Below are 13,688 nucleotides of genomic sequence, written 5' to 3'. Positions count from 1 at the left end.
AAAACTTTATTTTGCGTCATTTCTATCTTTCCCCTTTTGGTCAAGGCTTTCTCAATGCCATGCTGGCAGGTCCCAGCTCACCCCAGGAGGTCTGTCCCATGTTGTCAAGGAGATTTATACCCCTGGGAGTCATGTCCCACATAGTGGGCAAAGGCAGTGAGATGACATGCTGAGCTGCTTACAGAGAAAGGCCCATCTGAGCAACAAGAGGTCCTCTGCGGGTGAGTCTTAGGCATAATTGTAAGTAGACTTAGCCTATCCTTTGTAGGAAGAAGTTTCATAGAGGCAAATCCCAACACCCACTATCTTTTTGAATGACATGTTTAGTTTACATGTCAATTTGGTGAGGTTATGGTGTTCAGTTGTTTGATCAAGCAAGCACTGGCCTGATTATTGCTGTGAGGCTATTTCAAGGATTTAAACCATCAGTAAATTGATTGCATCTATGGCTGATTAAATCTACAATTAACTGAGGAAGGTGAGGGCCTTAAAAGAAGCAATGATTTCAACAGTGAGAAAGGAGAATTTCCTTGTCTACTTTAGCCAGCCAGCTGAAGGGAATTCATCAAAAAAAAACAGTTTCCAGATTATGACCTGCCCTATGTAATTTGGACATGCCCATACTCACAGTCAATGAAATAATTCCTATAAAAAAACTCATAATATTTATATAATATACTTATAGATATAACCATTCTATCGGTTCTGTTTTACCTAGAGAACACTACTAATACAACTTTTGGTAGCAGGAACAGTACTTGAGAAACAGATTCTTAAAATTCTGAATTAAGATTCTCAAGATTCTTGAGATTTCTGAAGTATAAGCTTTGGTTTTGGACTTGGTTCTCTAACCTGATTAGACTCAAAGGCACTGATGACTTTATTTCCAACATGCAAGACGGCACTGACAGCCATGAGTTAGCAATAAAGATACACAAAATCACCACTGGATACAGTTACTCAAATGCTTATAAAAGGCAAGGCTCTGGGTGAGAGTGTTTTTGACATCTTAACAGAATTTTGTGAAGTTACAGTATAATGATGTTGGCTGGCTGTTCCTAAATACACTGGAGTATAGCAGCTTGAAACTGTATGTACCCTACAAAAATATGATCTTAAATTTATTTCATTCCTGTGGGTGTGAACCCATTGTAAGTAGGACCTTTTGATGAGGTTACGTTACTTAAAGTATGATGCAATTCAATCAAGATGGGTCTTAATCCTATTATCTGAGTCTTTTATGAACCCAATGAAATACAAACAGTAAAAAAAAAAAAAAAAAAAAAAGCCAAAGAAGCAAGAAGCTGAAATTCAAGGGAATCTAGAAGAGAACAAGAGGCCAGAAGAGACTGCCATGTGCATTGCCATGTGACAGAGGACCCAAGGACCAAGGCTAGCCAGAACACCATTCTTCAGAAAGAATTATCACTTTGATTTATTTTCGTCTCAAAACCATGAGCAAATAAATTCCCATTTTAAACCAACCCAATAAATGGTATTTACTTTTAGTTCACCGAATATTTACATTATAGTTAGTCCACATAATTGAGGCATAATAATATTTGTCTTTTTGTTCCTGACATTTCATTCAAAATACAACTCTTCAAGTTCATTCATCTACTTGCATGCCTCACCACTTCATTTCTTCTTGCACAGCTCAGTAGTCCACCGTATGTATACACCATAGTCCCCCCTTCCATTCCTCTGCTGTTGAACCCTTGGGCCGCCTTCATTCATTGTGGCTGATGATCACTGCTGCCAGACACACCAGTGTGCAAATGTCCATTTGTGTCCCCATATTCAGTTTCTTCAAGTATATTCGGAGCAATGGGGTTTCAGTATTATATGGCAAACCCACCCCTAGCCTCCTGTGGAACCACCACAGTGTTCTCCAGTGGGCTGCACCTCTCATTTCCCTACCATCAGTGAACAGGTACGTCTCTTTCTCCACATTTTCTCTGGGACTTGTTTCTCTCTGATCACTTTTTTTTTCCTTTGTGGTTTTTATTCTTTCCAATTTATTTAGATTTTATAGTTGAGTGAAAATGGGCCCCTAGCAAAGGATAGGTGAAGGCCACATCAGCCCAAGCACAGTTCAAAGCTGGGGATAGGGCCTGTCAGCTTGTTTGAAAGAAGGTCTCCAAGATGAGGAACAGGTGGTACTAAGCCCACCAATGGTTCTAGTCTCTTGGCTATGTCATAGTCAAGACAACACCTTGAGTAAAGGCCTCTGCAGGTATTCTCTGAAGGTCACCCATGCCAGAAGGTCCAGAGCAGAACGGGGCAGATAGAGGTTAGGAAGAGAAAGAGTTAGTTTGGGTGTCCCACTGGAGGGCGAGGCCTCACAACGAGCAACAACAGCGCAGGTTTCAGCCTTCTGTGCAGATGGGGTAGAGAGGTCTCAATTTGCCACTCATAATATTCCCAGAAACTGAGCTCTACAGCATTGCTGGCTTCAGGTAGACTTTCATCCAAGGAGTTCTTTCGTCTTCACTGCCAGATGTCTATCCAGCTCTGCAACGGCATCATCAACCATTTGGCTGATCTGTTTCTCTATGAGCCTGATGGTGTCCTCTGAGGTTTTGTCCTTTGATTTCTTTAGCTTATTCACTGCATTAGTACGAACCTTCCTTAAAGAGTCTTTGGCTTTGTTGGTGTTCTGTTTGGCCAGCTTCACCAGCATTTCCCTGTGTTCCCTGGTTACTTTAGGTATGGGGACCCGAACTAGTGTTCCTTTCACTTCTGGGTTCAGATTCATTCCACTTTCTCTTATAGCCTTGATAGCTGCAGCTGTACACTCTGGGAAACTGGCCATGTTTACCAAAATCAGTTGTGGTGATTTCATGGAGATCTGGCCAATCTGGTTTAAAGCAAGCTTTCCATCAGCAGTTACCACAGTAATATGATCAAGGGATCCTGGTGAGGTCCTTATATTCAGAGTCTTATTGAAATTATCCTTGAGCATTTCCATCACAGACTTCATTTCTTCATCTACCTCTTTCAAATTGATTATATCCTCAACCAAGGCAGCATTAATATTCACTCTGGTTTGAGACTGTCCTTTTCCTTTGGCTTTGGCTTTCTTGGTAACAAAATGGAGGACTGGTAAAGCTGGATAAGCCACGTATTGTCTATGGTCATTTTGTCTTTCTCTCAATATCTTCAGCGTAACTTCTGAAACAGGTCTGGTTAAGGCTACAAGGGAGTTGCAAAAGGCAGGGTGGGCCAAGAAGAAGCATCTTAATCCCAAAGCCATGACTGAAGTCAATCTTTGTAAACACCTCCATTAGATGTTCCTGTTAAGTAGGGTATCCCGCTACCGCCCAGGATACTAGGGGTGTGATCATTTTTAAATGCAACTAGATGAATGAACCTTAAGGACCACAAGTTGAGTGAAATGTTAGAAACAAAAAGACAAATACTATCATGCCTCACTCATATGGGCTAACTATAACATAAAAACTGGGTGAACTGAACTTGAGAGCATGGATTATCAGGTTGGGGCTTATTGAAAAGGGTCCTAGATTGTAAGCTCTTACAGCAGTCACATATATTCAGGAGGTGTAACTGTTAATTCTAAATTCCGAGATACTGAGCAGTTTGTTTATAACCTGGTCTTCCCCAGAAACTTCGGGTAGTTATATGACACCTGAGACTCACAGTCAAAGCTCTGAAGGTATCAAAGTCAGCAGTACCCCACACAGAAACTGTTTAAAAAGTTGAAAAAGTGATCAGATATCGAATAGAGATATAAATGAAGCTGATCTGGATAGGACTAAGGTATAACAGAAGAGTGGATAAAAGATGTTCTTGTCCATATCTTAAAATTTCAACTTCTGTGTGAGAATAAAGGGAGAGAAGTTTATTTGGTGCAAAATGTATGTTTTGGGTAGTACATTTCCTAATCTAACTTGTATGGTCAGTTTAGTTGAACACCATAAGTACAGGGAATTTTGAATAGGGCATGAGATTTTGTTGGTTTGTCCAGGTTAGTGTGATGCCCCAATAAATTCCAGAGTGATTTGGACAGTGAATAAAGAAGTATTTGCAGATTCCCTTAGAGGAATGGAAAGAAAAGGGGAAAGATTCAACTTCCCCATTTGGAGAATTTCTGATTCTCTCACAAGTAGTGGGGACAACCAAATCAATAGGCTGAGCCCCTGATCTTGGGGTTTGCCCCTATGAAACTTATTCCTGCAAAGGATAGGCTGAGCCTACTTAAAATCAGGCCTAAGAGTCACCCCAGACAACCTTTTTTGTTGTTCAGATATGGCCTCTCTCTCTAAGCTGGCAGGCAAGTGAATCCAAGGCCATCCCCCCGCTATGTGGGACATGACTCCCAGGGGTGTAAATCTCCTTGGCAATGTGGGACAGAAATCCCAGGATGAGTGGGGACCTGGCATCAAGGGTTAGAGAAAACCTTTTGGCCAAAAGGGGAAAGAGAGAAACGAGAAAAAATAAAGTGTCAGTGTCTCAGAGATTTCAGAGTCAAGATGTTATCCTGGAGGTTATTCTTATGCATTATGGTGTATTTGAGTGGCTAAAGGGAAGTCCTTGAAACTGCAGAGCTGTGTTCCAATAGCCTTGTTTCTTGAAGATAACTGTATGAAGATATAACATTTACAATGTGACTGTGTGATTGTGAAAATCCTGTGTCTAATGCTCCCTTTATCTAGGGTAAGGAGACGTTAAGTATAAAATATCGATAAAAAAATAAACAAATAAGAGCAGGCAATGGTGGCGCAGTGGCAGGGTTCTCACCTGCCATGACGGAGACCCAGGTTCAATTCACAGTGCCTGTCCAAGCTAAATAAATAAATAAAATAAAATAAAATAAAAAATAGGGGGAACAAAGGTAAAATATATTGGGTTGATGGAATACTAGTGGTCAATGAAAAGGAGGGGCAAGGGCTATGGTATGTATGAGTTTTTTCTTTGTTCTTTTTATTTCTTTTTCTGGAGTGATGCAAATGTTCTAAAAAATGATCACGGTGACAAACATACAATTATATGATGATATTGTGAGCCACTGATTGTACACCATGTATGGAACATTTGAATGTTAGGAATGTTTGTGTTTTATGATGTTTTATCAATAAAAATATTTTTCTAAAATGGTATTTGCTTGAGCAGCCCTAAGAAGTTAAAATATCCCTTTAGACCAAAACCTACTTGCTTTGCTCCCAAAGGAAAAAGTAGGGGAAAACTCATACCCTACAGCCCTCAAGAGCTTACATTTACTCTTGAACTTAATCAACACATTACATACGTTCAGCTGAGAAGGTACAAACCCAGTCAATTAAGCACGATAATGTTAAAGGTCTGGTGTTTTCTGTGACTAATTAGGACATCATTTTACCCAACCAATATGTTCTCAGACCCTTCAAGTAACCTAAAAATTGCACATAATAGCAAAACTTATTATTTAATAAGAACTTATATGAACATACCTATTACACATTTGTTTATAAATAAGGCAAATAAACACTCCAGTTAACAAGCAATCAAACTCAATCACAAAAACGAATTTTAATACTACTGTGCACTCAACAGCATACACCCTGAGTTCTCTCTGCCCCCTGCCTCAGAGGAAAAATAAAATGGCAGTGGCAGTGGGAGGCCCAGAAGGTACCTGGGTGAGCCGGGGGAAGGTATTGCCTGGACACTCTGGCAGCGTCAGTATTCTGCACCTCCCTCCCCTATCGCTGCTGTGCTCCCCAGCTCTACAAAAGGTGTGTGCATAACAGCACATGAATCAAGAAGAAACAGAAAATAACCCAACAGAAAAATGGACAGGAGTTGATCAGAACACGTCATAGTAGAAAACCATACAGCCAATCAATATATTAAAAGATATTTTGGTATCTTGTGCCACTGAAGATAGCCTCTAGTGTTTATTGATGAAGAGTCCTGGATCCACAAAAGAGGGAAGAGTGAAATGAGACTAAGTGTCAATGGCTGAGAGATTCCAAACAGAGTCAAGAGGTTATCCTGGAGGTTATTCTTATACATTAAGTAGATATCACCTGGTTATCCAAGATGTAATGGAGAGGCTGGAGGGAACTGACTGAAAATGTAGAGCTGTGTTCCAGTAGCCATGTTTCTTGAAAATGATTGAATGATGATATAGCTTTCACAATGTGACTATGTGATTGTGAAAACCTTGTGTCTGATGATCCTTTTATCTACCTTGTCAACAGACGAGTAGAACATATGGATTAAAAATAAATAATAGGGGGAACAAATGTTACAATAAATTTAGTTTGAAATGCTAGTGATCAATGAAAGCAAGGGGTAAGGGGTATGGTATGTATAATCTTTTTTTTTTCTGTTTTCGTTTTATTTCTTTTTCTGTTGTCTTTTTATTTCTTTTTCTGAATTGATGCAAATGTTCTAAGAAATGATGAATATGCAACTAAGTGATGATATTGTGAATTATTGATTATATATGTTAATGTTTTAGTTCGATTGTAACATTTTTTTAAATTAAAAAATTTAAAAAAAGTCCCGGGTCCACCCAGAACTAGCCCACCCCAAGTCCAGGGTTGCCTTGATGCCCAAGACTGGATCTAGCTAGGGGGGTTGGCTGGACATGCGCTGTACCTTAGACCTTGACCTACAAGTCACTTATACCTCATTGTGATAGTCCTCCACTTTCTTACCTGTGACCAAGCATGTAATCAATATGCATGTGCTCAATAATTGGATTACCTGTAATTACATCATTTGGGGTCGCTGTGCTCACTGACCTAAACTCTCATCTTTTCTCTAATAAAACTATCTGAATTGCTACAGTTTGAGGAGACAGATTTGAGGGTGCTAGGCCAGCTGCTTTCCCACTACAAGAGTAGTGATAAACTTCCTCTCTTTGGGGAAAAAAAAAGATGTCCAATCTAATGAGTTATCAGAAAATGGAAATTAAAACTAGAGACATACACTTTAAAACTCCCAGGGTTAGAAAATACTTAAAAATCTGACAATACCAAATACTGATAGGACTGAATTTTTAAGAACTCATTTGTTGCTTACTCAAGTATAATGTGATACAGCAACTCTGTATGAATATTTGACATTATTTCATGAAGGAGAATGCAGATATACCATATGGCTTAACAATTACACACTGGTAAACAGTCTTTCATTTCTGCACCATAAGATATGTGCAAGAATATTCAAGGAAACAAACCAAACACAGCTTGCAATGTATCCTTACAAAGGAATACTACAAAACAATGAAAATGAATTAATATGCACATGCTGAAAGAATCTCAGAAACATACTCCAGGACAAACGTTTAACAAATATGTACTATGGTTCTATTTATTTATGTGTGTTCTTAAAAGAACACACAAGACTTCCAGAAAGATAGTGGAATAGGATAGGGTGAGTTCACACCTGCTCCATGAAATGAGAGAAGTAAAAGAAAAACAACTGGGACTGCAGTTCCAGGGTGCAGTGACCAAGGAGAGTCTTCTACATTATTTAAGGATATCCCAGATGAAAAAATGGAGAAATTGGGACAGAAAGAAAGAGGTGAGTATGCTTGGTCATGACTGCACCAAGGGACAAGAGGTAAAAGGATTAACACTACCTGATTTCAAAGCTTATTTTAAGTCCACAGCAGTCAAAATAGCTTGGTATTGGCACAAAGAAAGAAGTGATGACCAAAGAAATCAAATCGAGAGTGCAGAAATAGACCACCAGATCTCTGGTCAACTGATCTTTGACAAGGCCCACAAATCCACTGAACTGGGACAGAATAGTCTTTTCAATAAATGGACATGGAAGAACTGGGTATCAACAGTCAAAAGAATGAAAGAGACCCTTACCATACAATCTATACAAAAATTAACTCAAAGTGGATCAAAGACCTAAATTTAGGAACTAGTACCACAAACTTCTAGAATAAAATATAGGGAAACATCTTCAAGACCTAGTAATAGGATAGGAGGTAGCTTCCTAAATTTTACACCCAAAACACTTGGGTGTAATAAAGAAAATATAGATAAATGGGGCCTAAGGGTACAAAGACTGAGGGAAGGAAGGGGAACTGTGGTGTATACATACAATGAACTACTGAGCTAGAGCAAGAAGGAATGAAGTCGTGAGGCAAACAACTAAGTGAATGAACCTCAAGGACAGTATGTTGAATGAAATGGCAAAAACAAAAAGACAAATATTATCGTGCCTCACTCATATGGGCTAATCGTAATACACAAAATATTTGTAATACACAAATACATATTGAATTGAAGTCAAAACCATGGGTTATCAGGTTGGGAACTATTGTAACATGGCATAGATTGTAAGCTCTTATAGCAGTCACATATATTCAGGAGTTGTAACTGTTATTTCTAAATTCTGGGATACCAAACTGTTTGTATATAACCTGGCCATTCCCAGAAACTTCAGGTATTTACATGGCACCAAAAATTCAGACTTAGAGCTCTGAAACTATGAAAGTTAGCAGTACCCATACGGCAACTGCTTAAAAATTGAAAAAGTGATCAGACTTCGACTAGAAACATGAATGAAGCTGATATGGACAGGGCTATGGTAAATGAGAATACAGGGTAAAGGATGATAGAGCCTGCATTTCAAAACTTCAACTTCTGTGTGAGACCAAAGGGAGAGGTGTTTATTTGGTGCAAAATTTATATTTTGGGTGGCACATTACTTAATTTAATTTGTATGGTCAGCTTAGTTGAACACCGTTAAGTACACGGAATCTTAAATAGGACATGAGATCTTGTTGGTTTGTCCAGGTTAGTGTGATGCCCCAATACATTCCAGAGTAATTTGGGCACAAAATAAAAAAAAGTATTTTCTTTTTTTTTTTGTGGAGAGAAAAGAGGAAATATTCCACGTTTGTATATTACAGTTAGTCCATATGAGTGAGGCATGATAATATTTGTCTTTTTGTTTTTGCCATTTCATTCATCATACTGTCTTTAAGGTTCACTTGCTTAGTTGCTTGCCTCACAACTTCCTTCTTGCTCCAGCTCAGTAGTTCATTGTATGTGTACATCACAATGCATGTATTTTTGTGACTGGAGAGAAAGGAGGAAATATTCAATTTCCCCATTTCGGGATTTCCTGATAGTCTCAGAAGCAAAGGCAACAATCAATTCAACCCCTAAAGATGGGGAAAACTATCAAAGGAGAAGGTGGAGTCATAACAGAGAAGACAGGATTTAACAAATGATTATGAGTGCTGAATTATATTGTTATTTCTTTTAGTATCCAGTATCTTGGAGCAGTTAGAAGGAAAAACCTGAACGTGTAGAACTGCAACCAATAGCAAACTTTGAAATTTCTTCTATAACAACTTATGAAAATATACTTGGAAACTTACTGCTTTTTCATATATATGCCCAATTTCACAATAAAAAATGTTTTAAAACAAACACACAAGTGAGAAGACAACCTATAAAATATGATAAAATATGTGGAAACCTTTTATCTGATAAGGGTTTAGTATCCAGAATATTTCAAAAATTCCTAGAACTCAACAACAGAAAGAAAATAACACAATTAGACATAGGCAGAAGACTCTCTCCTTACTCCCTGAATCACAACAATATTTAAATTAGGTCAATTAATAACCCTACAATGACCCCTAAGTATACAAGTGGAAGGAATAATCGCATCTCTCACTTTAATCAAAAGCTAGAAAAAAACAAATTCACAATTGACATTAGGGTCCACAACTCTGCATTTTAAAACTCTATGGTGTTCTCATCTATGGACAATTGATCATTGATAAGGCAGTCAAGCCAACTCACCTGGGACAAAACTGACCTGGGACAGTCTCTTCAATAAATGGTGCCTAGAAAACTGAATATTCACATGCAAAAGAATGAAAGGGGATCCATATCTCACACCCTACACAAAAATTAACTTAAAAAGGATCAAAGACCTGAACATCAGATCTAAGACCATAACAGTGTTAGAAGAAAAAAGTAGGGAAATATCTTATAAATCTTTTAACAGGAAGTGGTTTCCCAGACCTTACACCCAAAGCACGAGCACTGAAGAAAGAAAGGAAGAAATGGGAACTCCTAAAAATTAAATACTTTGCATCAAAGAACTTCGTCAAGAAAGTAAAAAGACAGCCTACACAATGGGAGACAATATTTGGAAACAATATATTTGATAAAGGTATAGTATCCAGCATATATATAGAGATTGTTCAAATCAACAACCAAAAGACAAACAATCCTATTACAAAATGGGCAAAAGACATGAATAGACATTTCTCGGAAGAGGAAATACAAATGGTCAAAAGGCACATGAAAAGATGCTCAACTTCCCTGGCTATTAGGGAAATGCAAATCATAAACACAGTGAGGTATCATCTCATACCCACCAGAATGGTCATTATCAATAAAACAGAAAACGACAAGTGCTGGCGAGGATGTGGAAAAAGAGGCACACTTATCCACTGTTGGTGGGAATGTCAACTGGTACAACTGCTGCGGAAGGCAGTTTGGTGGGTCCTCAGGAAGCTAAGTATACAATTTCCATATGACCCAGCAATACCATTGCTAGGTATCTAGTCAGAGGACATGAGGGCAAAGACACAAACGGACATTTGCACATCAATGTTTATAGCAGCATTATTTACAATTGCAAAGAGATGGAAACAGCCAAAATGTCCATCAACAGAGTGGCTCAACAAGCTGTGGTATATACATACGATGGAATATTATGCATCTGTAAAACAGAATAAAGTTATAAAGTATATACCAACATGGATGGACCTTAAGGACATTATGCTGAATGAGATAAGGCAGAAACAAAAGGACAAATACTGTATGGTCTCATTGATATGAACTGACATTAGCGAATAAAATTGTAGAATTTTATTGATAACAGAGACCATCAGGAGACAGAAATAGAGTAAGATACTGGGTAACTGGAGGTGAAGGGATAAAGATTGTACAACAGGACTGATTGTAAAAACTCAGAAATGGATACCCCAATACTACCTAACTATAACACAATTATGTTAGAACACTGAATGAAGCTGAATGTGAGAATGATAGAGGGAGGAGGGCTAGGGGCACAAATGAAATCAGAAAGAAAGATAGACGATAAAGACTGAGATGGTATAATTTAGGAATGCCTGGATTATAGGCACTAGTGTATAATGATAGTGACTGTGCTGGTTTGAAAGGATATATGTACCCTAGAAAAGCCATGTATTAATCAAAATCCCATTTTGTAGAGGCAGAATAATCCCTATCCAATACTGTATATAATTAGATCATCTCCCCGAAGATGTAACCTAATCAAGAGTGGCTGTTAAATTGGATTGCGGGAGACGTGTCTCCACCCATTTGGGTGGGTCTTGATTAGTTTCTGAAGTCCTATAAAAGAGGAAACATTATGGAGAATGAGAGATTCGGAGACAGCAGAGAATGCTGTAGCACACCATGAAGCAGAGTCCACCAGCCAGCGACCTTTGGAGATGAAGAAGGAAAATGCCTCCCGAGGAGCTTCATAAAACAGGAAGCCAGGAAAGAAAGCTAGCAGATAACACTGTGTTTGCCATGTGCCCTTCCAGATGAGAGAGAAATCCTGACTGTGTTCGCCATGTGCTTTTTCACTTAAGAGAGAGAGACTCTGAACTTCATCGGCCTTCTTGAACCAATGATCAAGATGCCTTTTCCTGGATGCCTTAGATTGGACATTTCTATAGACTTGCTTTAATTGAGACATTTTTTCGGCCTTAGAACTGTAAACTAGCGACTTATTAAATTCCCTCTTTTAATGTTTATTTGGTAAAATTTATATTTTGACTAGTGCATTTCCTAATATAACTTATGTAGGCACCTTAATTGAACACCATAAGTACATGGAACCTTGAGTAGGACATGAGATTTTGTGGGTCTGTCCAGAGTGATGCTCCAACAAATTGAGTGATTTGAACAGTGAATAAAAAAGTATTTCCAAAGTCCCCTTCAGGGAAAAGTGAGAAAGGGGGAAAATTCAACTTCCCCAAGTTGAATTCTTGATATTCTCACAAGCATTACGGACAATCAAGGCTATAGGCTAAGCCCCCAATCTTGGGGTTTGTTCATATGAAACTTAACCCCATAAAGGACAGGTCAAGCATACTTAAAATTAGGCCTAAGAGTCACCCCCAAGAGAACCTCTTCTGTCGCTCAGATGTGGCCTCTCTCTCCAATCAACACAACAAGCAAACTCACCACCCTCCCCCTCTCTACGTGGGTCATGACTCCCAGGGGTGTGGACCTTCCCGGCAACAAGGCACAGAAATCCTAGAATGAGCTGGGACTCAGCATCAAGGGATTGAGAAAATCTTCTCGACCAAAAGGGGGAAGAGCAAAATAAGACAAAATAAACTATCAATGGCTGAGAGATTCCAGACAGAGTCGAGAGATTATCTTGGAGGTTATTCTTACTCATTGAATAGATATCACTGTGTTAGTCCAGATGTAATGGAGAGGCTGGAGGGAAATGTCTGAAAATGTAGAGCTGTGTTCCAATAACCATGTTTCTTGAAGATGATTGTAAAACGATATAGCTTTCACAATGTGACTGTGTGACTGTGAAAACCTTGTGTCTGATGCTCCTTTCATCTACCTTATCAACAGACAAGTAAAACATATGTCATAAAAATAAATAATAGGGGGAACAAATGTCAAAATAAATTTAGTAGACTGAAATGCTAGTGATCAATGAAAAGGAGGGCTAAAGGGTATGTGTGAATTTTTTTCTGTTGTCTTTTTATTTCTTTTTTTTGAATTGATGCAAATGTTCTAAGTAATGATCATGATGATGAATGTGCAAGTATGTGATATTGTGAATTACTGATTATATATGTAGAACGGAATGATCATATATTAAGAATGTTTGTGTTTCTTTCTTGTCATATATTTTTTCTAATTTAAAAATTAATTAAAAATATTTTAAATGACAATTGAGTGGTATTAACTGCATTCTGTATTAATATTTCTGAAGTCAAGGACTACTTGATTATTTCTAAAATCACCTCCACCATTATAATTTTATCCTAAGTATCTAAAGTTAAGCATCCAATCAAAACCTGCCCAGCTGAGTGGTATTCCTAGAGCAAAAATCTTAAAATAAATTATTTGTAGTTTGTATTTACAGAATTCCAAACAGTCCTTTTTTAAATTGAATTATGTAATTCCTTTCTCACTCATCTTTGAACTGAGTTGATGAAAATAATCTAGGTACATTAAACATACCAAAATGAGGAGTGCCATCTGGTGATGAAAACCTGCATATACAGGAATGAATATTTACCCAAATTCATGAATGCTATGGTTTGCTTTTTTAATTCACAAATAGGACTTTTAGCCTTGATAGCCTTACAAATGTTAGTTTTGTGTGATATACCTGCATCTTTACATGTTCATCAAGAAAGCCAAAAACGCTTCTTTATATTTCAAATCATTGAAATTTTACTAATCCACTGCCTCAGTATAAACATTAACTCTTTAATCCCCATTACAATCATCAATTCTCAGTCAAAACATCCCATATGAAAAAAAAATCCCATATGTAAATGACTAGGTGATTAGGCTATAAATAATTAACTAAGGACACGCTGACAATGATGCATGCATAAACAATTTTCTGACAATATGGCTCTAAACCCTAACACTAAAATGTTCAAACACTTAAATTCCTGA

At 37.9% G+C, this 13,688-nt stretch overlaps 1 protein-coding gene and 1 pseudogene across 7 annotated transcripts in view; both read right to left on the bottom strand.

The window, feature by feature from the left end:
- The window catches only part of UBAP2 (ubiquitin associated protein 2), a 169,616-nt gene that overhangs the window by 118,675 nt on the left and 37,253 nt on the right, over positions 1–13,688 (bottom strand). The window lies entirely within an intron of this gene.
- Positions 1,293–8,095, bottom strand: LOC143673413 (ribosome-recycling factor, mitochondrial pseudogene; annotated as a pseudogene).

This window comes from Tamandua tetradactyla, chromosome 2 (genome assembly GCF_023851605.1).
Source record: "Tamandua tetradactyla isolate mTamTet1 chromosome 2, mTamTet1.pri, whole genome shotgun sequence".
Taxonomy (NCBI): Eukaryota; Metazoa; Chordata; class Mammalia; order Pilosa; family Myrmecophagidae; genus Tamandua; species Tamandua tetradactyla.
Note: the sequence above shows the minus strand (reverse complement) of the source record. Positions and strands in the feature narration are given on the sequence as shown.